The sequence below is a fragment of the Poecilia reticulata genome, chromosome 10 (assembly GCF_904066995.2).
Source record: "Poecilia reticulata chromosome 10, P_reticulata-male-v2, whole genome shotgun sequence".
In the NCBI taxonomy this organism is placed as follows: Eukaryota; Metazoa; Chordata; class Actinopteri; order Cyprinodontiformes; family Poeciliidae; genus Poecilia; species Poecilia reticulata.
In genome coordinates, this window is record NC_088839.1 from 24,325,607 (window position 1) to 24,349,037 (window position 23,431).

Below are 23,431 nucleotides of genomic sequence, written 5' to 3' on the forward strand. Positions count from 1 at the left end.
TTGTCGAGTATCAGTGACGTTCAGGTCGGATGAATTCAACTTGGCCGTTAGGTCACATTTGAATCGGATACATTTCGGATACCCAAGTGGCCTGGGTCGCATTCGAAAACAATCCGACCCGCGTTGTTCAGACTGTGATGAAAAGATAAGATACAGGCCACAATACGTCAAAAAAAATATCAGAATTGGTTCACTTCAGGCTGCAATGTGAACACAGTCCAAGTTTCAATAAAGAATACAAAACAATGACCAGAAACGGGGAAGAACACACAAAGAGTAGACAAAGTCCATTGAAGTTGGAAACGCGAGGAAAACGGAGGGAACCAACGAGAAGAGAGTGAAGGAGAGGTGGGTAAATACTGGGACCAGGACTGATTACTAACAGGGTGCAGGTGTGAAGGTAGAGGAGCAGGCAGAGAGAGAGAGACAGTGGAGCTGAAGTCGTCATAAAACTAACCGTAACAAAGAATAATTAAACATAACAGCAGATCTGACCTAGATAAATAAACTATGAAAGACTAATCAAAAGTAAAGCTGGAAACTAAGGCTAATTATGAATAAACAAAAAATCAGGAAGGCAAATACAAAAAAAAGAAAAACACCCTGAGATCCTGACACGTTGTCTCGCTGTCAAAAATCCACCTTATTCTTCAGATTCCTCTGAAAAATGTCCCAGTGCATTTCTTTATCCTCACATATGAAGTCTGCCAGTTCCAGTTGCAGAAAGGCAGCCCCAGTAGGATTTCCCACCTACTAACTTTACTGGTGGAGGATTGTTTTTGGAGTGATTTGAAACAACACAGTGTTTGCAATGATACCCACAGAGTTCAGTTTTGAACCTGTCACACAAGTATTCAGTATCTTACTGACTTATTTTACAGGAACGTTGTACTTTTTCCTTCACCAGTGGAGTCTTGTGCAGTGAGTGTTCATTGTAATTGCATCCATTTCTTATTTTAATAGAAAAACTGCACCTGCTAATAAGCTAGCTTAACCTCCATGCGATCGGATGTGGATGTTTTACAGGTGAAATTAAGTTCCCAGATGGATCATCAGTTACATTTATAAGCTTAGCTGAACATCTGGAGCCATTTTCATGAGTATGTTTTACCGAGTTAAGGTTTTACAGATTTTTAGAGATCTCTTTGCACCTTTATTGTGTGGGATACCCTTCTGAAAGGACACGTTTAATAGACTGACAGAATTTAAACTGTTGGTATTAATTTGCGATGCAAAGCGCTTTGAATTGCCATGTTGCTGAAATATGCTATACAAAAAAAACTTCAAATTTCAAGTTTATGTCTGTAACATAAATTTGAAATTTGAAGTTTTTCTGTAAAAACGGAAAACAAAAACATCGTATGGTCGTGAAAACGAATAAGACATTAAATTGTGTCAAGTGACATTAAAATCATCAAAACATTTAATATGTTGGTGAATGTTACATTAATTGTGGTTCGACATCTTTACGTGTTCACCGTCTGTCCTTTGTGTCATTGCTCTTTGCTACAATGTACCGACTATGTTTTGATTTTTTTTCTTCTCTTTTGCATATGTGGTTGCTTGGATCGCTGCCACCATAATGCACTTTATGTCAAAAGCCTCATTAGAAATATTTATAGTGAGAAAAATGGTAATGTGTTTGGTACTTACTCCCTTCATTGTATCTGCTGAATCTGCTGCGGTGAAACAAAAGGAGTGATATACGGGAGATGGAGAGGATCTCTGAGCTTGATAGCAGCCCAGGCGGTCCTCGGTGGCGGGCCCCAATGCATTGAATGCTACACGAGTTGTCCCTTTATTGTACTCATTCATTACAGTGATGAAAGCTCTTTGTAATTATCAGTTCTGTTTAAGCACATCTCAGAGCTTTGTGTGGCACACTAATGGATGCCACCGGTGAAGCCAGTCATTCAGATTTGTGTCAACGAGTCATTAAGCCGCCTTTGAGGGAAGTCAGCAATCTGATCCATCATGACAATAATGAGATGAAGATGAACTCATCAATTTCAGTCTCCTAAGCTCTGTGCATCGGGCATGGGCGGCAGCCACGGCCTATTCTTCTGTCACTCTCTACTTACCACCTTCTTTTTACCCTCTTTTCAACTTATTCACCTCCTCCCTGTCTTTTGTGCCACCTTTCTTAAACTCCGATTTTATCATCTGAGCCGGTTCGTGACTCCGGTCCTCTTTACTCTTGGATCTTTTCGGCCCTCTCATTAGCAGAGACAGGCTTGTGAGTCACAGTGGAAAGGAAGGGGCGTTGGGTAAGGAAGAAAATAAATGTGCACATAACTCAGAAATATTATCTGTCATGTTGTCTTGAGGCAATTTTTGATTTTTATTGAACAAATATGCAACTTGTAGCTGCTCTGTGTTTGCTCTGCATGAATGCAGGAACACTGCGAAGGCATGACGCTAAAGTAAATAGAGAGGTATGACAAACTTAATTTGTTTTTCCGTGTTCATCTTCGTCCTGGGAGACCTTCTTCATTTAAAATGCAATAAACTGACTTAAATTGCTTTGTTTTGATATGAATTTTCTGTACGGTTAAATAGTTCCTTATTCTTCATTTTAAAGACTACCTTAATATGCAATTGTTCATTTAGCCTTTGAGAATATTATATCTACCTATGACCTCAAGCAGCTGCAGCAGTTTCCATTTCCTCATTCTGCAGTTCATCATGAAGCCGGCTGATCATAGCCGGCACTTAATGATTCATGAACAGAGAGACTAATGGAGTACTTTACACATTGTAATCGAATAAGGCCATTATGGGGAAACTAGCTGCTTACTGGGGACTTTGATCAACGAGAGACTCGCTACATGATCATGAGACGCATCAGATGAACTGACATCCGTCTCAAGGTTTCACATTTGCATCACTTTAATAAGCAGAGGAGCGTGCTCCTCTATGCGCCATGCTAGCAGGGAACGGCGGCGGTGAGGACGCATCGGATGAGGCTTTCAGCTCAGAAACCGCCAACTTTGATTCTCTAGAATAAATCTTAGGAAACCATAACTATTGCAGCTGTTTGTTCTCGCTCATATTATGGAGTACAGCAACATTTCTTAACCTGCACAAGCTGATGACACACAACTTTATATTTCTTACAATTTCAAACATGTTGTAGACGTCCACAGTCTGGAGTATTTTATAAAGTTGCATAAATGGTCAAGAGTCGAATAACCTAATGGATTAAAAACAATCTTTGCTGTTGAGTTCAATAATTCAGCAGCATAAAATGATTTTGAACTGGAAATCTTGCTTATTTTCTTTTCAATTCAAATGCAATTAATTAATTACATATCCTGCAGTTGACTCAATGAGATTTTTTTAAATTCAATTCCCACCACTACCGTATTTTCCGCACTACAAGGCGCACCTAAAAACCTTCAATTTCCTCAAAAGCCGACAGTGCGCCTTATAATCCGGTGCGCCTTATATATGGACCAATATTGAGCCACAACAGGCTAGCAACTACGGTTAGCAGTTGCTGACTTCATTTTCGCCCGTAGAAGAAGAAGCGCGCGGTGCATGCTGGGATAGTTGTCAGAACTCTGGTTTGTAATCTATTAATAAAGTTTGACTGACCTATCTACCTACCGACCGTCTAGAATCAGGTCGTCTGCAGGTCATTTAGCACCACATTCTCCACTAACATGCTGTGCGCGAACAGAGAAGGGTGACCATCTTCCGGCCACGTCCCGGCCCAGTCGCGGAAGGCTCTCCTTGCCGACCCGAGTCGGACTGTTTTGTTGACATTCCGTTTAGTCCATCTAGTGGATGCATAACGTAACTCCAGCCTCTACTGTAGCATCTATTCTATGCGCCTTATAGTGCGGAAAATACAGTACTTTAATTCTTTGCTTTCCTATAAAGCACTTTAACTTGCCCAGTGAATGAATGGAGCTGGATCCATAAACCTGCCTTGCCTTATTTGGTGACTCTAAATTCTACCTGGGTGTAAATGTGTGTGTGTGTGTCGCCATATGATAAATCGGCTTTCTAACCAAGGTGTTCCCTGCCTCTCAAGCTCTGACAGGTTTCCAGGCCCCACAACTCAGAACAAGGGGAAAAAGCAGAAATGGAAAATAGATGTGTGAATAAATAAAAAAAAACTAGAAGAAATTAAAGTGCTTTGAACTGAAATGATGGGAAATAATCCTATACATTTCTTGTCAAAGATAAGATCACAACAACTGTTGTTTTGTCACTTTGTCTGTATGCAAATATTTTGCTACGACCAGCAAGTAAAAGCATCGCAAGAACACTTGAAACAGGCACAGAAATATCAAGCGAGTCTCCGACTCCAAGGAGAGTTTAATGCAAAATGTAATTTAAATGCTGGAATTTTCTTGTTTCTTATTTCCATTTTAATGCACTATATTATTTTATGGCATATTTTATCATTTATCCATGCGATAACTAAAAATAGTCATTAGCATTCATAAATCTGTATGAAGAGTTTAAGGAAAAACTAAACTGTGGCCAGAGCGTGATAACATGCTTTCTTCATTTTTTGACTCATTTGCTACAATAATTGTAGTCACCATTCAAAACTTGGATTGAAAATAATTTTTCATGTTGTTAATGATGCATTAGTCTGTTTCACATATGATCTTTGTATTGAAGAAAACGACAATTTTTACCCCCCCCCCCCAATATGTGAAGAGTGAGTGAAAAGCTAACATATGGAGCTACCGTGGTGTCATTGTTATAATTTTAGTTTTTTTATGAAGTATGGAATGGTCACAAACAACAAACTGAACAGAAAATGTTCAGTAAAGACAGCTGAGCCTCCGTTGTGATTGCAGAAGCTTTCACCAAGTCATATTTTGGTGCCACTCTTTCAACGTCCTCCACCGTTGTACAAAGAAACCGGCAACGGATAACAGCAGCTCGTCCCAATGCGCGTCTACGGCAAAGGCATTTGACTTCAAAGTTCACATATGTTCAACTTGAAGCGTCAGACACGCTTTAGACCCGCGAAACGCGTTCAGTGTGAATGAAATACAAGTAGTGTGGACCAAATAACAGCAAAAGAACAAAAACTACATCCTCAGTGGTCAGTTGATAGGAATTTACCGATTACAAAAATGTGTGTTGAAGAAAAGAGTCATGATGAAGAAAATATGCCAATTTAAATTAATTGAAACAGGACAATTAATGGCAACTTCTTTACATCCTTGTGATTATTTTTGATTTTGTCATTTTACTACATCATCTATCTGGCATTAATGTTCCTGTTAAATTATCAGCAGTTCACGGTGGCTTCTTAAACTTGTTTGGTTTGGTGAAATAACCAACATAAAACAGGGAACTAGATTTAATTTTCTTAAAAATGGCATCATTATGTGTGAATTTCAGTGTCGGGATTCTTTAAGGAAGCAGGTTCTGGATTAGTGCTCTGATTCTTTGTCCAGAAAAGAACGAGTGTCTGTCCAGGTAATTTAAGCAGGTGAGCTGATGAGGTAACGACTCTCAGGTGTGAGGCAGCAAACGACAGCTGTTACAGGCTGATGGTTTGGAAAGACAATAGAAGAACATGCACACTGCAAAAACACAAAAACTTTACAGATATCTTAGCAAACATAACTTCGACAGGATAAAGCAGCTTGTTTTAGGTCAATAATTCCTTAATATTGATTAAAAGAAGAGTATAGCTCCACTGGCAGATTATTTCACTTGTAATATACCTGTGAAACTAGTTAAGTTAGTTTTGTGTTATTTCAAGCATAAAACCTTACCAAAACCTTGGAAAGGTTTTATGTTCTTACAGTGCAATTATTTTACTTTGTGCTGATTCCTCATTCCAAACTCATCCAGAGTGTTTATAATCAAACTCATTACTTTTCCAGGCTGCATGGGAATCCTGTGTCTCGCTGTTGAAAGCCCCAAAAATTTATTCAAGAATGTTCTATTAAAGATTTTGTATTCTTGATGCCACCAGACAGGCATGTTTTTAAACTGAGAGAGGAAATGCCTGTAAACACAGCAAGCTTCACACACAATCCACAGCAAATATTATCATACCAGCCTCTTATATTTATCTTTCAAAGACACTCACCGGCTCTTACCTTAATATTCACGTCTACACACACTCAGTTCTTCACACACTCAGCCCTCTCCCCCTCTCTCCTCTGTCTCCTGCTCTGCCACATCTCTTAGCTTTGCGCCCACTTCTTGGGTGCCAGCAGTCGTTGGGAGGGAAGAAGTGTTGACAATTGTCTTCTCCTGCCTTGTCACCAAACAACATTGTCACACTTCACTGCCAGATTAATTCTCAGACTTTCCTGTCAAGAAATGACATTTAATTTTCACACCTCTTCTCTCTGCTATTCTCCTTTTCATGAATTTTATTTTCAAGCGCACCCCTGGTGCATTGCCGTCTGGCAGTATCGATATCCGTGACAGTATGAAAGTCTTTAATTCAACTCCGGCACTCACACTATCTTTGTCTTTCTTCCAGTAACAATGTATTATGACAAAGGGACGTTAAAATATGATGTCACTTCAACATTTGATTTACTGCAGCACATCCTGCAAACTGTAAACATGTACACACGTGTATTGTTTGCTTCCGGTGCTATACTCAGAGAGCTAGCTACACAGAAATCCATTAGTTTAATTATGTAACTTTGGAGCAAAATGAGCAAAATGAGCAAAATGAGCAATGTCACATGGAAATATTTTGTTTACCATTGACACTTTTCTCATTTTATCACATTGCATAAACAAACGTCATTGTATTTTGTTTGGATTTGATGCGACAGACCAACACAAAGTACAGCAGAAATGTAAAGAGGAAGGAAAATCAAATATGGCTTCTATATGTCTTAGAAATAAATATCTGAAAAGTGTGGTGGGAATTTGTGGCTGCTATGCTACAACTACGGTTCACCACACAGGAGTTTGTTGAGAACATTCAGGCTACTTAGCATGGCCACCAATGGCCTGTAACAGAAAGCTGTTATCACATTGAGCAGCGTGTACACGAGGATGACTGACAGCGTTAAGAATCTCCTCCTGGCTCTGATTGGTTGATTGGGAGAAGACGGAGGAGATTGATTTTTTCACATTTTATTTGTCTGATGTTATACTATGATGACGTTGTGACAGTTTTAACAAATAAGTAAAAAAAATAGCATATTTTTAATAAAAATTACACACTGCAGCTTTAATGGAGGACATTGTAACTGAAGTTGGTATTGGTGCTCATGCGAACCCCTTAAATCTACTTATTCAAGGCCTTTCTTTTAAATCTTGGTTTACTTTATTTAATATTCAATTATTTCCCAGTAAGATTAATTTACAGTTTGTGTATCTCTCTTCAGTTTTAGAGGTGCCTGTGAAGGATCAAACACTTTTATCTCAGCTTTCCAAATCAAAACGTTGCTCCACTTCTTAGTTTTCATAAGATTAGAGAGCATGTCCCAGTCTGCTAGTTTATCCTCCACATTACAAGAAGAGCTTAACTTCCTCAGAGTTTCTCTTTCAGCTGGAAGTGAAAGTCTCGCAGGTCAGAGTGACTTCGGTTTGTGTCCACGTCAACAGAGACATCCAGCTAAGAAGAAGCGTTCGCGTCCCCCTCCACTCCATTTCCCCTGCAGGAGGTCCGTTCTGCTACGACAGCCCGTTTTTATGCTTTTAAGTAGGTGGCTGGAGGAAGGCGAGCCAAATGGCCAAAACAGCCACTGGTTCATTATCAAGAGGCCTAGAATTTGAGATTATAGGTGATTACACTCATCCATCCCCTTTTCTGAAAAAAAGGAGAAATCTGTTTAATCCCCCTCTCTGGTGCAGCTCCGCAGGGCGCCCAGGGACGGCTGGCATCCACCACAGGCCTACAAAAACCCACATAACATACGGAACCAGGAGGAGCGCTGGCCCCGGCTCGCAGGGATGAAGGCCAGTTGGCCGGTGAACAAGAAGTGCAGGGTCTGATCGGGCAGAGGGAAACGCTACTTGGCCACAGATCACAGCGGTCAGTGGGGACGCGGTTGGCCTGCCGGCTTGCATGGGGAGCTCTCATGGAAAACGGGAGGCGGGGGCATGGAGTTGAGTGTTGACCTTAGACTCTGAGCTGCAGACATCGCTCAGCGACCTTCTCCTTCCAACTACATCCCTGCTGTCACGCTCGGCTCTGACTGACAGCTCTCATGGCTCGCATTTCCCAGCAACTTCTGCCACATTCACTCTGCTGACTCGTTTAGAATGAGACTCTCTCAAAAAATAATATCCGGTGTTTTTAAGCAAACATTGTTTCCCACTGATTTTATTTTAGCAAGGCTTATTAACAGTAGAAATAAACTCATACTGCAGGTTTATGATCACACTGCATCTTGTTTGAAAGCCCTGCATGTGTGGATTTATGGAGCGGGAGCCTGGTGAGCGCCCTCCATTTAAAGTTTGAATTGATATACCGTATTGATCACCTACAGAGTTTTGTTCTCATTAAATGCTGCTTCTTTGGACAACTTCACATGGAGGCTCCCTCTTCAGTGGCTGCATTTCAACAGGATATTGAGCCATTCACAAGTCATTTTGTGAGCTGTGAAACACGCATAACAAGGTTTTGCTTCATCCCCTTTCTCCTGTTTGCCATTCGTTTCTTTTGCCTGAATTTATGGAGGTTTTTGGGGAGTGGAAATAGGGAGCAGGCTCAGTTTTTATTTGTTTGGCTGTAAAAGAAAACAAAGGAACAAATATGGATGAAGACACTGAGGATTCTTTAGGTTCTGTCCCTGTTTAATCAGTTGGTGTTCATGGACGCTCCCAATGTAATCTGACTGAGTTGGAGTTATTTTGCAAACCGGACTGAGCAAAATCCGGTTTGCAAAATATTTGTGGCTGTTAAGGTCCACAAATACTTGAGACACCCCCTTTAAATACACCTGTACCTGTCCAAATATACCTTAATACACACTAATATGCACATGATAACTTTCTTGGCACCACCACAGAAGCTGATATCTTCAGGTTTCCTCATGTCTGCTCTTGAGGGTGCAGCCAATCGGTACCAAGGAAAAATAATTGCTCTCCTGAATTGGCTGCTTTGCTAATACAAGCTAACGTTTTAAGTAGCATTGTGCCTAGATATTTTAGCTTTCCAAGCTGCATTTTCTTTTAAATATTTTAGCTGCTCTAAGAAAAAGTCTGTGACTAGAAAATTATGAATACTGAGCTGAAAATAGGCTGGAAGCCATAATTACAGCAAAATGTGGTTCTACAAAAAGTTTAGCCTGCATAATGCACACCTCTTGTTTAACATTTTTTATTTGTACAAAATAAAATTATAAATTATCTTGATACTGGATAAACTACTTTGTGTTGCTCTTTTTCAGACAGTTGCAATAAAACATGCTAAATTGTTTTATATGTGAAAATTCAAGGGATATGAAAAATGATTCAGATTTTTCTGACATCTTGAAACCATTAAAAGTTATTTAAAATAAAGTCCATGCCAAACAAAACACTTCAAATCCGGGTTAGAGAACGCAAAAGCACTCATTCTCGAGTCAAATGATGTGATAAAAAACATTTTAAAGTCCTGAAAAAAAAGGCCTGGAGTTCTTTTTTGTAAATAAAATGGGAAACATGGACATCTTGTGTTAGCATGTGGTAAACAGAAAACCTGAAACTCATTGTTTTCAATGTCTGTAAATCCATAAAGCACCACCTACTGCTCTTCAGACAGAACCTGACAATAGTTTCTGCTCTCCCCCTCCATGGATGGGAGGAGAAACATGTCAGGAGAGATCAAATGAATGCAACCAGAGAGATTTCTGCAGCAGCTTTCTTTGCTCTATCTCTGAGTAGATATAAAACGGTAAACAGACGGCAGTTTTCTTTGTTGAGTTTCAGAGCTTTAAGCTACAAAGGTGTTATTTCTGGTATGCACACAGTAACCAATGTCTTCACGTGACATAAATGAGCATGTCGACTTCTTAAACTTGCATCTCTACAGGAATCAGAGTGGAGATCCTTTCTGTTGCGTTCTGTCATGTCCTGACGTTAATAATTTAAACCCGGTCTCGGTATGAAAGGAGAAATAAGATTGATGATCGTGTTTTCATGCTTTGCAGTGGGTGGTCAGCTATCTGTGTCATGCTTATGTCTCACATACTGAGATACATTTAATATCCCGACCAAGACATGTCCTGCAGTCTGGGGAGCTTAATGAAGACAAAGATTAATACGCCATTTGTCTCTGATTAATTGACTTGTTATTCTGACATGACAGCAAATGATCAAGAAACAGAGGTGACCGACAAAAGTTTCTTTCTGAGCTACCAACTCAACTTTTCAGTGACAATTACTGTTTAAACTTTACCTTTAATAAGATAAAGATACCTAATTTTTAAAGTGCAATCAGTAATACTTTTATAACAAATTTATATCTGTAATGATTTCTTGGTTAATGTCAAGTTGTCATAACAACGACATTTTGAATAATGTCAACTTTTTATTAAAAGTGTCATTATTTACCGAATGACGCTTTATGACAACAGTCATAAATATTCATGAAGGCTAATTCATGTTCATGACATGTTATGTCATGTTTATGACAGTGTCATGTCAGTGTTATTCACCCCCCTTCAAATAAAGTATTACCAAGATATTTAATTCAAACTTAAGCTTGGTTTAAATGTTGTGTTTGCAAACAAACACGCAGAACTCCTGCCATGTGAGTTGAAATAAACAGAAAATATGAAATGCAGAAGAATATGAACTGGAAGATGAGTGAAACAATATGTTGGGTAAATATTTAGCATCCTCCCTCCGTAAAACTTCACCTCCACCTCAGGGTGAGTCCAAGATGTCTGACCTACAAAGTAGGAGTGTTTCAGGATGCATTTCTACCTGTTTTAAACAGTACGTACCTCTTACCTAAATGTCCTGCTGTGCAAATGGAGGAATCAGAAAACCTCTCTGGTTCCTGAACAGGTTGCTGCAGTAAAAACAGCATTCTTTGTGAAAAAGGAACTCAGGTGTCAGACGTTTAGGGGTGGAGTCCTGCAATGGAGGACTGACTACAGGTGGAGTTCTCTCATTAGTCCATGGTTTCTTTATTAAAAGTCTCATGCAAGCAATCAGAAGCATTTCCGTATATTTTAAACAGAAAGTGCCTTCTTAGAGTAACACTGAAATCCAAGAAGAACTTCTTCATAAATTTTACTCTGACATAAAAGATGCTACACCACAGAATATGTAAAAAAGTGACAGACAGACGTGCAACAGTGGAGCATGGGTGCAACACATAAGTGGTTTTTTATTTTTCCCTCTTTTTAAAATGGTTAACATGAGCCATTCTTGTAATTCAGGGGTTCAAATGTTGGTTAAAATGGATTATAAATGAAAGCGAAAGGAGATGGGGAGCACCCAGAGAGCTGTGGGCATTTCTGCCTCAGTCAGTATTCAACAGTAGTTTGTCTCCCATTGTGTCAGATTGCTGTTGTAGAATGCCAATTATGGTGGCGTATTTTAGAGGTAATATCATGCCAAACTTTAGATTTTAGCTTTCCTACTGCATTGTGAAGTTAACTCATACATAAAAAAAATATTTACACAATTATTTCTAAAAGCCTTTGATCAGTGCCTTACCTTTGATGCATTCTGTTGTCTTCATCCAATTTTGACTTTGCTCTGATCCCGCGCAGCAGAAAGCTGTGGAGCAGAACAAAGAGAACTGATGTTTTGCTACCAAACTATAAAGGACAATTAGGCTTTGTCCGCCCACAAAATACAAGACAGCATCTGCCATTTCCCTAAATGCTGAAAATTGAGGCATATTTACACAACCGACAGCGCAAAACATCTGTAAGAAATATTATCTATGGGGATCTGTAGAATAAATTTAAAACCAACATCCTCAGATAGACGAACCTATCTGAGAATGGATGCACCTACCCACCTTTAGCATAGCTGTCTGCAGATAATGAACACCCTTGTTAATATTTCATATATTGTTTTATAATTTCTATATCTACAAACATGTAGAACATATATTTAAACGTAGATGTGTTTCTGTTTCTAGAACTTTGCAATGGCACAATAGGAGGATGTTTCATTTGTCAAAATGCAAAAGCGATGTGTTCAGTTCAAAAATATTATAACTACTTTGATTTTCTCTCTACGTCTGGCTGCAGAAAGTCGGCGCTTAGCAGCAGCACCATTTAGTGCTCCTCTGCTGTCCTCTTGTGACACAAGCAACGTTGCCAACTCCTCCACCGGGAAGGTGAGGGTGAGTTAGATCAGCAGTGCTTGTCGACAACTGTTGGTGTTATTTGGGATGTTGCTTTAAAATATTGTCTCTGCTAGAAACTGAGCTGTTATGGTGCGTTCACACCAAACGGGTTGCACGCGTCAAAAATGCGTCTGACGCGTGTGTGCACTTTGCAGACGCTTGACCTTTTGCTCTACACTCTTGACGCATCAAACGCTCAAAACGATTCAAATCACGGTGTGCTAGACGCTCGAAACTCACCACGACGGCCCTCTATGCGCCTCCACAAAGATTTTGAATGCAAATCAGACGCGCCTGATGCTCAAAACGCGTTTGGTGTGGACGCACCATTAGCGTTCACACCAAACACGCTGCTGCTGCACCATACAGCAGCAATTTTCAGTCAGAGGTCTCTTCAGATTTGTTGGGAGACTGACAGCTACTGGAGCTGCCCTCTGCTCACAGCATCTCCATTAATAATGACTTTTTGAAGATACTTGGTGATTTTCCTTTGGGATTAATAAGGTATATTGACTTTGAATTAAATAATATCATCAGTAGAGGCTTCAGCCTGCGCAAAACCACCACAAACACCAAAACAACATTAATCAACATTTAACTTACAACTCAATGTTTCTGCATATCAAGACAGACTTGCATTCAGAAGTCTTAACGTTTGCCGATATAAATTAGGCAGACAGAGTTACAGAATCAAGAAAAAGCCTTTATATGTGATAATCATCCTATATGTACATGTGACAAATATCTTGTTTTCAACAAAAACATGAACTGACTCATGTTCCCTAATGTTGTTGTTCATTGAGGGAATAGAAGATAGTCGTTCAGTCAAAGCCCACCCTGATTAAAATCCGTCACATCAAGGAAATCTGTTAAAACAGTGCAATTCATTTTAACTCTTCCCTGGATAACAGTGATATAATCCACAGCCCTATTCACTGGATGATTAAAAGCATCCAAAAGCAGTGGTAACAATTCCCCACAGTAAGGATAATCCCTTGCTCATTTCAAGCTTATGTGCTCAGACGGGGACTTTAAACACAGGCATATGGTGACGGCTTTATATTACACTCAGTGTTTCCAGCAGCGGAGGCTCTGATCAATAATACTCTTTAAGATGTACATTTTGTATACATTTACAAACGAAGCCAGTATAGAGTGCATTAAATCCAGCATTTCAGGCTAAAGAAAGAAGCATCCCTTGCAAATATTCTCCACTTTGTGTAGTTGAGTCCAGCTGAAGGTAGGGCCTGATTCAGAGCGGGAAATAAGCTCTGCTCTTCATAACTGGGCCATTTAGTCCCTGGTGACCCAGCCTCTCTGCCTTTGGCAAACACATCCTTTTATTGTGACCCCAGACGGCAGCCAAACAGCCCGCCTATAAGCCACTGGTAATGAAAAGCAGTAATTCCAGCCTAGTGAACACAAACGGAAAATGCCAATTCATATTCATTTGCTGACCCTCTTCCTTGAACTTTGTGTCAACCCTTTCATCCATTCATTGCAGTCGGATCACCCCGGGTATATAGCATCCTCGTTTTCCGCGACCGGCTCATGAGCCTCTCGAGGTTTGAGATGAGTCACAATAAACAGGTTTGATATCCACGGCAGATTTAATTGCTGCTTTAAATGATTTAAGTCACATAAATATAATCAACACTCAAATCTGTTAGAAATCTACACAAATCCTTGGAGAACCATATATCTTTTACCCAACCCTGGAGATTATTCATGCGTTTAACGAAGCGGGATATACTCAAAGAATTAGAAAGTAAAATATATTTCTCTAGCATAAAGCATTTTAATAAATACGAGTTCATCTCAGTAAATTGGAATATAGATTCTCATGAGGTTTGTTTTTCAGATTCAAAGTACCTTTCAAAAGTAACCTTTAGGCTGAAATTCATCTTTTCATTAAGCACACATTAAAATGTATTAAAATGTTTTTTATTAATAAGATGTAATATTGAAATCTTAAACGTTTCTGTTTTTCTAATAAATGAAATCATAATTAGCACAATCAAAGGCCTGGAAATACACATTATTTGTAAATAACCTATATGTTTTTCACTTAGTAAACTGACTTACTGAAGTAAAACTTTCAATAATCTTATTTATTGAGCTCCACCTTTATTAATCGCTCAAATGACAAAATAAAATTACAACCACTAATTCTACAATCTATTACAAAACGATGAACTTTATAAATAAGAAATTAAAAATATGCAAACTGATTGAAAGTTTTACTTTAAAGTCTCTCTCTCCAGACTTTAAAGAAACGGCTTGAGGTCTAATTTTGATATATAATATTTAACAAAGATTCATGGGGAAAACTTTAAACAAAAATAAAATAAACAGATAAATAATTAAATAGATCAAAAATGTGAAAAACATAAGTTCTAAGCTGAGGTCCAGATCTCATCCTGTTGACTTTCAGTGACCCGGACTTGCTCTCTTGATCTGCGGCTGTTAGCTTAGCTGACATGAGACTCTCAGCACAACAGCTGAGTGAAGGGCCTGAGGGCAGCCCTGTGGCACGGGGCTGTTGATCTGCCCGGCCGTTGGATGTTCAGGTGTTTAGGTGGTTGCACAATGTGTCAAATCGAAATCACCGTCAGAAGGTTCAGATCTGGTACAGATCTTAGCGACTGAGCTGCTGAAGCTCGGCAAGACTTTTGGGCATAAAACAATGGAGAAGAGAGAGTAAATAGTAAACGCAATGTTTACCAAATGTTGGGGAAGCAAAACTTTTAAAAGTTACACAAAAATTAGACGAAACTCCTGCAAAATATTTATCACAATTGATATAAACGGATGAGGCTATTTTTCATTTCGATTAAACTTCCTTCTTCCTGGTTCTGTGTTTTGCTTGGATTCTCTGAGTGAAGGTATCCCTGGGTCACCTAAATTAAATGATGCTTAGCATCCCTCTGCAGATCTCTGACATGCTTATGAGGCGGTTGGACCATTTGAATCAGCCATGTTGGAGAAGAGACAATGGACGCACATTGATAGAAAGATGCTCGGTTAAGTAGCATCTTTCTTCTCCTGAGCTCCAGTTGGTCAACTTTCAAGGTTTTTGAAATGGCTCATTTTCCAGACACCAAAAAATATTACCTTATTGCCAAAAAATGCCTGGGTGTATTTATTTAAGCGCTTGGGCTCTTTTTATAAGTAGCTGAGACCCAAATGAAGTATAAAAACCATGCAAAATGTGAAGTTTGCATGAAACATCCCCCCTTAAAGTGAAAGAGTTGAATGCTAATCAACAGGTGTTTCATTAGAAACAAGGTGAGAAGGTAAATAATTGAAATTCAACAGAGGAAGATGAGATAAGATAAAAACTTTAAATTGAAAATGTTCCTTAGGAGAAACAGGAGAAATGGCTAGTAGAATATACTGAGAACGTGGAAAACAAGGAAGAAGAAATAAGGAATTTGCACAAATCAGAGACACAACACAATATAAGAAAGGATCAATATTCAATCCAAAAAGCTGACAAGACAACACAGAAGCAGCAGGAAACAAGTAGATAGAAAAAACAATTTTCAGGAACTAAGTTATACACAGAGCCATAACTAAAGCCAAGCCACTAAGAGCTAAAAATTAATTTATGCAAAAAAAAAACAAAAGTTAAGAACAAGGAATCTTCAAACTAAGAAACAGAAATAATTCACTTTTTTGAGCTGCACATGTTTAAAAGCACTAATTAATTAGCTTATTGTGGATTGCTTGAAAGTGTCATCAATTTCCTAAACCGTAAAGTGAAATCACTTATATAAGGTATATTCTGAAACGTCTAGTAGCATGCTGAATGACTGAAGGCAGGAATTAAATTTTTTTTTAAATTTTCTGTTTGATTCAGACACCTATTTAGAGCACTAACCTCAACCCTATATGATCAATCGCAGCAACTATGGAAAAAATAACATTAATTAAACAGTGACGTCATGGCACAAAGTAGGAGGCTCTGTGTTTATGTATAACAGGGTTTTATTTTAACAATATTATAGATGTGAAGTTTACCAAAATGTATAAATTCTTTGAATTTATTTAGTTTAGTGAAGCAGTTGTTTCTTCAGACATTTATTGGTGTTTTACGTTCTGTTATGCTGCTCCTGGCAGTTGGTGGTTACCATAGCAACCGGTAACTGACAGCTCCTCCCCTTTTTCTGTTGCCGTCGGTAACTGTGGTTTTTGTACTAGAATCAGCTCTGCGTTTTCTTTACAAGTATTTTAACATATATTTTAGACACATATACAGTGTTTCATGAGTAAATTTTCTATGTTTTGTGTATGTTTTTTAACTGTTATTATTAATGTTGTCCATTTTAGCTACGTTTAATTTCCCAAATATTAACCACTAACTGCTGCTAACTGCTATTAACTGCTCATTGGGAGCTAGTTCTTTGTCATTTGCTTAGCATTATTTATTATATTTTATTTAACGTGCAGGGGGAAAAGCAGCTGGACTGAAGTTTTTATTCACTCTTTTGTTAGAATAAGCACAGTGAATCTGAATGTGTCTGTCATGAAGTCAACCAAATGGACCTGAAACGAACATAGAAGGGTTACATAATATGTAGAAATCAAAGCAACAAAAACCACAGATCCACATAAAGACATTGATCATTTAAATATCTGTGGATGCCATCAGAGATTGTTTGGCTAAAATAAATGGCCCAGGAAAGATGCTGTGACGGTAAGTAATTAAAACTTATTTGTGTTTAAAAGTCAGAATTAAGGTGTTTAATTTGCTTTTCTTTGACAGCAAAGCATAATCGTGCACGGCTGCATTTTTTAATTTCTTATGATGCCTCAGCCATTCTTAAACAAAAAAAAAAGAAATCACTCACACACTGCATGTGATAATTTGCAGCAGTTTGATTAATTGCTCTGCTTCTCAAACAACCAATACCATGTTATAGCCCAAAGGTGGAGACTCAGGGATCATGCATTTAAAGGTTTCATGCATCGACTGGAGATCTTGCATGTAATGAAGTGTGTGTTCCCAGCCGGGTGCGTTTGAGCAGGCGACATGCCAGCAGGGTTTTACTGCTCACGTCTGGGTGATTCCAGCAGCTGTTTCCACGAGCCCGGGGACAGAGTGTGTCAAGTAGGATGCCTTCTGCTGTCACAAGCTCCTCAAGGTGTTTATTAAAAAATGTTAATGCCCTCACCATAACACACACATCAAGACTTGGCCCTTGTGACAAGGATCTGGCAGTGCCCAACTGTTTCCACTCGTGCGATGGTCTGGAAGTGCGCGCCAGTTTATCACACCCACGCTGCAGGAGGTGTTAGCGGGCAACACACTTCAGTCAAGTCCCCAAGGCCGCAGGGATTCACTTTAGACGCCTCGGTCTCTCAAGTGTTGGAGGATATTGATTTGGCATCCTAAATTAAAGCAAGGACAAATCAAATATTCACTTTGCAAAGAGTGGACGCAAACATGCTGACCACAAATATGAAGTCTCTCTTTTCACTGTCCCAGATTTTTGTTTTTTCCCCTTGATTCAATCATGTAATGTTTTAGTTATTTCAAGTTCTTCTGCTTTAATTCATGCTGACTGAGGGGGGAAAATAAAGAATCAGTTAATGATATTTTAGCCGGCTGAACCCACAGACCTACACCTATTCAGCCGTGTCTCCTGGACGGCTGACTTAAAGGGGATTTAAGTAATTTATGACTTTTATTGATCTCGATCAGCGGCTCAGGAGTTGCATCAGTAGTGCACGTCTTTCTTCCAGAGCACAACGTTAGCTGGATGGGGGTGAAAAAAAATGAAGCTCACATTTTCATTATAGAAAGATAGCTCACCTGGAGAAATGTCAAGCAGGAGGTAATGCATCACATACAGTAATAATCAATAATTTTTAGCATAGGAAATTTGTCAAAGAGGACAGGGGGATGCCTTGTTGCTCCGATAAGATTCTTTTTTCTTTTTTTTTTTTTTTTTATAAATGCTTGTTCACGAAATCAAATCAAAGGAAGTCACTGAAAGTAATGTGTTTCACAACACAAAGTCACCTCTGCGTTTTGTCTGGAAAGGTCACAAAATCCTTGCACTTACTATTTTTGTCTAAATCAGTCAGAGGAGACAGAGGACTGCTTAGGAAAAGGTTTTAAAAAAGTCTGAAGGCAGATAATGCATAAAAACGCACAATTTCAATAAAGAAAAGACCTTTTCAGATAATCCTAACCCCAAACCCGATAATTTTGGACATTGTCGTACTTCTCTCTGCAGATCAAAAGCAATGTTATTTTTTCCTCTTCTGTGTTTTGACTCTTTGTCTGATGTCTTGGTACGGAAAGCTTGCATCGGCCTCATAGTAACGTTGTTTAATCTCATGCTACTCCATGCAGACGCTCTGTCTGCAGTGATTCTAATCCCCCTGATGTGCTCATTATTTCAAGTCTGACCCTAGATTCTGATAAATACAGCTAATAATTACGTCACTAAAGTGTAGAACATTGAACATTCAGCAGTTAATTAAATACTGTTCATCCCAATATTTACAGAGTATACAAATGGAGGCACACACCTGCTTCACAGATGTGACACAACTTGACGTTTTGCACATTGTGCTTCATTTCCCAACTATGTACAATATCTCTTGTGGGTTTTTTTACAAAAATAAAAACAATGTGACATCAGTTTCATAGCAACCAATATCATCTCCAAAGACCTCCGTTGAAGATTTACTGAATCCCATTACTTTAAAGCACACAAGTATCTGGAATCATCCTGTTTTTGGCATTTTGTTTACTAGCAGTTTGAAGAAAAGTGATGAATTTTGAGCTCCTGCCAGCAGCTCCTGGGGGCTACGCACATGGGAAAGCTACGTTTAATTGTTTCCTGGCTTAAAATGCTGCTTTGTGTTTTTACTTGTGAAACTTATTTTACCTCAATTAGAGAATGAAATTGGAATGTATTAATGTTCCAACATGAAACAAAAACCAGCAAAGATTCATTAAGCTATATGAAGCATCCAATACAACATTTTTACGCATTGATACATAAAACGATAAATGTACAAAAGTCAGAAGTGCGGCAACCCAACGAAACAAATGTTTTTATCTGATTATTTGTATAAAGTTTTACATAAATAGATTTGTTATTTATTTTAATAAATTCCCATTATGATGAGTCAAATAAACCTAAACATCTGATTGCTTGACTTTTATAAAACTTAAAATCATCTTAAATACAGCAGTGTCTGGGATTGGTAATCATCCACGTCAAATAAATGCAAAATGTGTTTTGTTACACATATAATTTATGTATAACAAAGATTCAGTGTGTGAAGCAAACGCTGCTTTTGTTAAAGATGATTGATTTAAAGTTGGCTTTCTGTACAGGGTAACCAATCAGATGCTGGAATCAATTTGAGAAGCAACACAGACACTTTATATTATTTAATAAAAAACATTATAAAAAGAAAACATGGAATATTGAAATATTTAAATTCTGAAATATTGAATAATTTATTTACACTTATTATGTGTGTGTTAATAATTAAAACACTAAATAAAGTAACAGGTCATTTACCTATTTATTTAACAGATACATTCTAATCTTACAAAATGAACACATTTACATTTTTATTTGTATTTTGTGGGTTTTGGCTTAGTCTACCTTTCATGAAACAGGTAATATACACAAATAACACTTGAAATATTTTAAGTCTCCTTTAATTCCTCTATTTTTATTTACATCTCTGCATATAAATTCAGGCTTAGCCAAGAGCAAAGTCGCATCCTCTAAATTTAAGGTCTGGTATACAGGGATCCTGTCCCTAAGGGATCCAAATCGGCTCACTTTAGGGCAAAAAGTCTGGTTAAATCTATTACAGGCATATTAAATTAAAATGAGTACTGCTGCTGGTATGATTTCATTTTGAAAGTTCTACAAAGCCCCATGGTGACAATACGTCAGGCGTATAATTTTCTTACATTTCATCACTAAGGAAAATCTTTGCTTTTAATGAATATAAATTGGTGTTACAAATGTGACATTTCCCCACAGTCCATATGTTTATTGTGATAGACTGAACAAAAAAAAGACAGAGAGATGTAGCTGCTTTTCAACTCCCAATGAAAGGAGCGTATCATGCACCCTAATGACAAGGTGCTTTCTGAGTTAATACAACTCTATTGAGGGAAAGAACAAAAGAGCAACACCCACACAAAACATCGGCAGCAGACAAAACTCTGCGCCGCTCGCCACAAACTCAAAGCCATTACCTGCTTTAAAAGTATAATTGCTGCCACATGTGTACATAGAAAGTACTACTGCTGATGAGGAGAGCACAGGTTTCAGCGTAGTCATTCTCATTACGAGTGGCTGATGAGCTTGATACTGTGCGACACGCTCACAAAGGAGCAGACGCTAAGCCACAGGTAACATGGGCAGTTCATTCAGCGCCGCCCGAGTACCAGCGCTCAGCCGAGAGCTACATTCATCAGGCTGGCGTTAATTAATGCCAACGTGATTGAATGCAAAAGGGACTCATGGGAGAGATAATGCACACCTACAGGTAGCGCAAAGACTCACTCAGAGATATAATGATTAATTCCTTCTCGTCTTTCTCTGAAAATTAAAATCTGATGCTCCGCGCGTTTAATGCGAGGTTCTCGAACACAAAACGACGTTCATTTGATCGCGTGAAATTATGGAACAGGTTCGAATTCAAAGCGATTCAAAAGGAAATATGAGGAGGCCATTTTCACCAGATACTGAAATATGGGTGAGAGAAAGCACAAATATGTAAACTCAAGTAAATGCATATGAGCATGTGTGGTAAAGTAAGAGACCACTGATCAGTTTCTTTCATTTTACTTTGCATAGGTACAGTTTTTGTCTGAGTAAAATTAACTTTGTTATTTTATTCTATGTACTACTGACAACACGTCTCTAAAATCCCAAGCAAAAATTTTGTATTTATTTGCAGAAAATAAGAAATGGTCAACGAAAAAGAGCTTTCAGAGCCCAAATAATGCAAAGAAAACAAGTTGAACTTCATTTAAAAACAACAATACTAATGTTTTAATGTTTAAAGGGTTCTGGTGGAATAACCAGGAGGTTTTCAGTGGTTCTTACGTTTTTCCAGAGCTGTATTTAGAAATATGTGTGTTTGAAAAAAAAAAAAAAAAAGATAAAATGGGAAATTAATTAAGCTATGTCAAGATTTACCTATTGGGTTTAATAACGAAGGTTCGTCTGAAAACAGAATATGGGTTCATAGGTTTTTTTACTTATTCCAACTCCTTTTCAAACATGTTAAAATTACTGTGGTACAAAAATATGGACCTCTTGCTTTCCTTGTTTATACTTTAATTTCATACTGTTCTTATTTTGACAGTCAATCTGCGTTACAGGTGAACTTGAGAAACACAGATATGCATGTTCCTTTGGGTTCTTTGATTGGAACAGATTGGCGACGAAGGGGGCTGTTTGAAAGTGGGTCTCAGAAACACCTGCTTTGAGTTTAGGGCTAAATGGGATTGCTCCCTTTGAATCATTTTGATGACCCACCACAGCTGAGTCTGCAGGTTGTCCTGCTTGCTTTAAAGAGTATTATGTGCCCGAGATTGAGCAGGACTGGGGGGCTTAGGAGGCACGCACACACACTGAAGCCTTGAAACGAGCTGCATGGAGGGCAGGCGGCTCACAGGGGAAAAATAACCGCTTTGGCCAAATTAAGTTCTTGAAGGGTGGATGTTAGTGGGAAACAACCGTGACGTTGTTATTTACAGGATAAAAACAGATGGAAGCCAGTAAGTATGATTACTTTCGTTTGAAATAATAAAACCTCATTGGTTGTCTGACTTTTGAAAGAACTAAGCTAGCAGTTTAACTCTTTACCAGATTGCAGACCGCCATCTTTGTTCATGATTTGCAGCTGCAAATGAAGCTGTAAGCTTCCTTAAAACCATCATTAGCTGCCTTTCATTATAAATGTGCGCTAAACTTTGTCAATATCCCACTGTTGGAAAAAAAAACAATCTTGCAACTGTGATGTTTCCATTATTTAAGGAAACTTTGGATTCCTTTTTGCTAACTGTATTTAAAACTTAAGAGTCGGCTGGTGCTCCTTTAGTTTCTCTGTCAAGTGTTCAATGCAATAAACTCGACTCCCACACCTGTTGCTGTGGGTAAATAGTAACTCTGTTACTATTCACTCAGTCTAAGCAAACTGATCACGCTGGACTTTAACCTGTAAGAACAATATGATGGAAATTTCACAGCTTTTCGAGTGTAATTTTCTAAAACATGTTTATAACTGAGCCATTCCTAGGTCCAGCAAATTATGATACAAGCGAAACTGGATTGATGTTGATGGCCAGACTATTTGGTCAATTACCAAACCAAAGATTAATTTGCTCTTTGCATTGTTGCTCAGCTAAGATTAACAAATTTGGTTTAGGAGAAATCTGATCAGGAACCTTAAAATTATGGTTTCAGGAAAAAAACCATGTCAGTGTAAACAGAGTGGACAGATGGATGGAGAGTCCGTCCACGGTTTATAATCTTACAGGACAAATCCCAAGCACAAGTGTGTTTACTCAGCGCGCCCCCACAGTCAGCAGGGGATATTTTGCATGTCAGACTTAAACAGCCACATCATGAGTGTGTGGTCTGTTGCCTGAATGTAAATTAGATCAATGTTTCCAGTTCACTACAAGATGGTGACCATAAACATGTAAAAGCATCAACATGGAGTGTTAAAAAAGGATAAATGTATTTTCAGCAGCCTTGATAGGATGGAATGAAGATGGTAAGACACTCAAATGTCCAGAATATTATGAAAATACAGAAAAAGAAAACTACATTTTGAGTCTACAAAAGTGAATTTCATAATGAACATTTAATTTTATGAATCCTAATAAGTTAATTCTTGATGCTCTAAAGTTCAGTTTCAATTAAAATGAATATATCTTATAATTACGCACGTTTGTAATATATTGAAAATGACATTTTTCAGGTACATTTTTCTAAGAGTTTTTTGATAAATTTGGGCTGCACTGATATTTAATTACATGTTAGTGCTACTCTTTTGTTTATGTTCACCTTTTTTGTTTACTCATTCGATATATTTAGCCATCAATCAGCGACTAGATACTAACGAAACTTTGCAAGATTGATAAAGGCAGGAATGATTTATAAAACACAGTTT

The 23,431-nt window shown here is 38.3% G+C and overlaps 1 long non-coding RNA gene across 12 annotated transcripts in view; it reads right to left on the reverse strand.

Moving 5' to 3' along the window:
* LOC103471534 (uncharacterized) overlaps positions 1 to 23,431 on the reverse strand; it is a 99,645-nt gene that overhangs the window by 58,445 nt on the left and 17,769 nt on the right. For 10 of the 12 annotated variants that reach the window (XR_534665.3, XR_001776962.2, XR_534663.3 and 7 more), the window contains one exon: positions 11,611 to 11,673. This is a non-coding gene — a long non-coding RNA (uncharacterized LOC103471534). Of the gene's footprint in view, positions 1 to 6,083; positions 6,245 to 11,610; positions 11,674 to 23,431 lie in introns of all 12 variants that reach the window. The other 2 variants (XR_014089307.1, XR_014089308.1) reach the window with 1 other exon arrangement.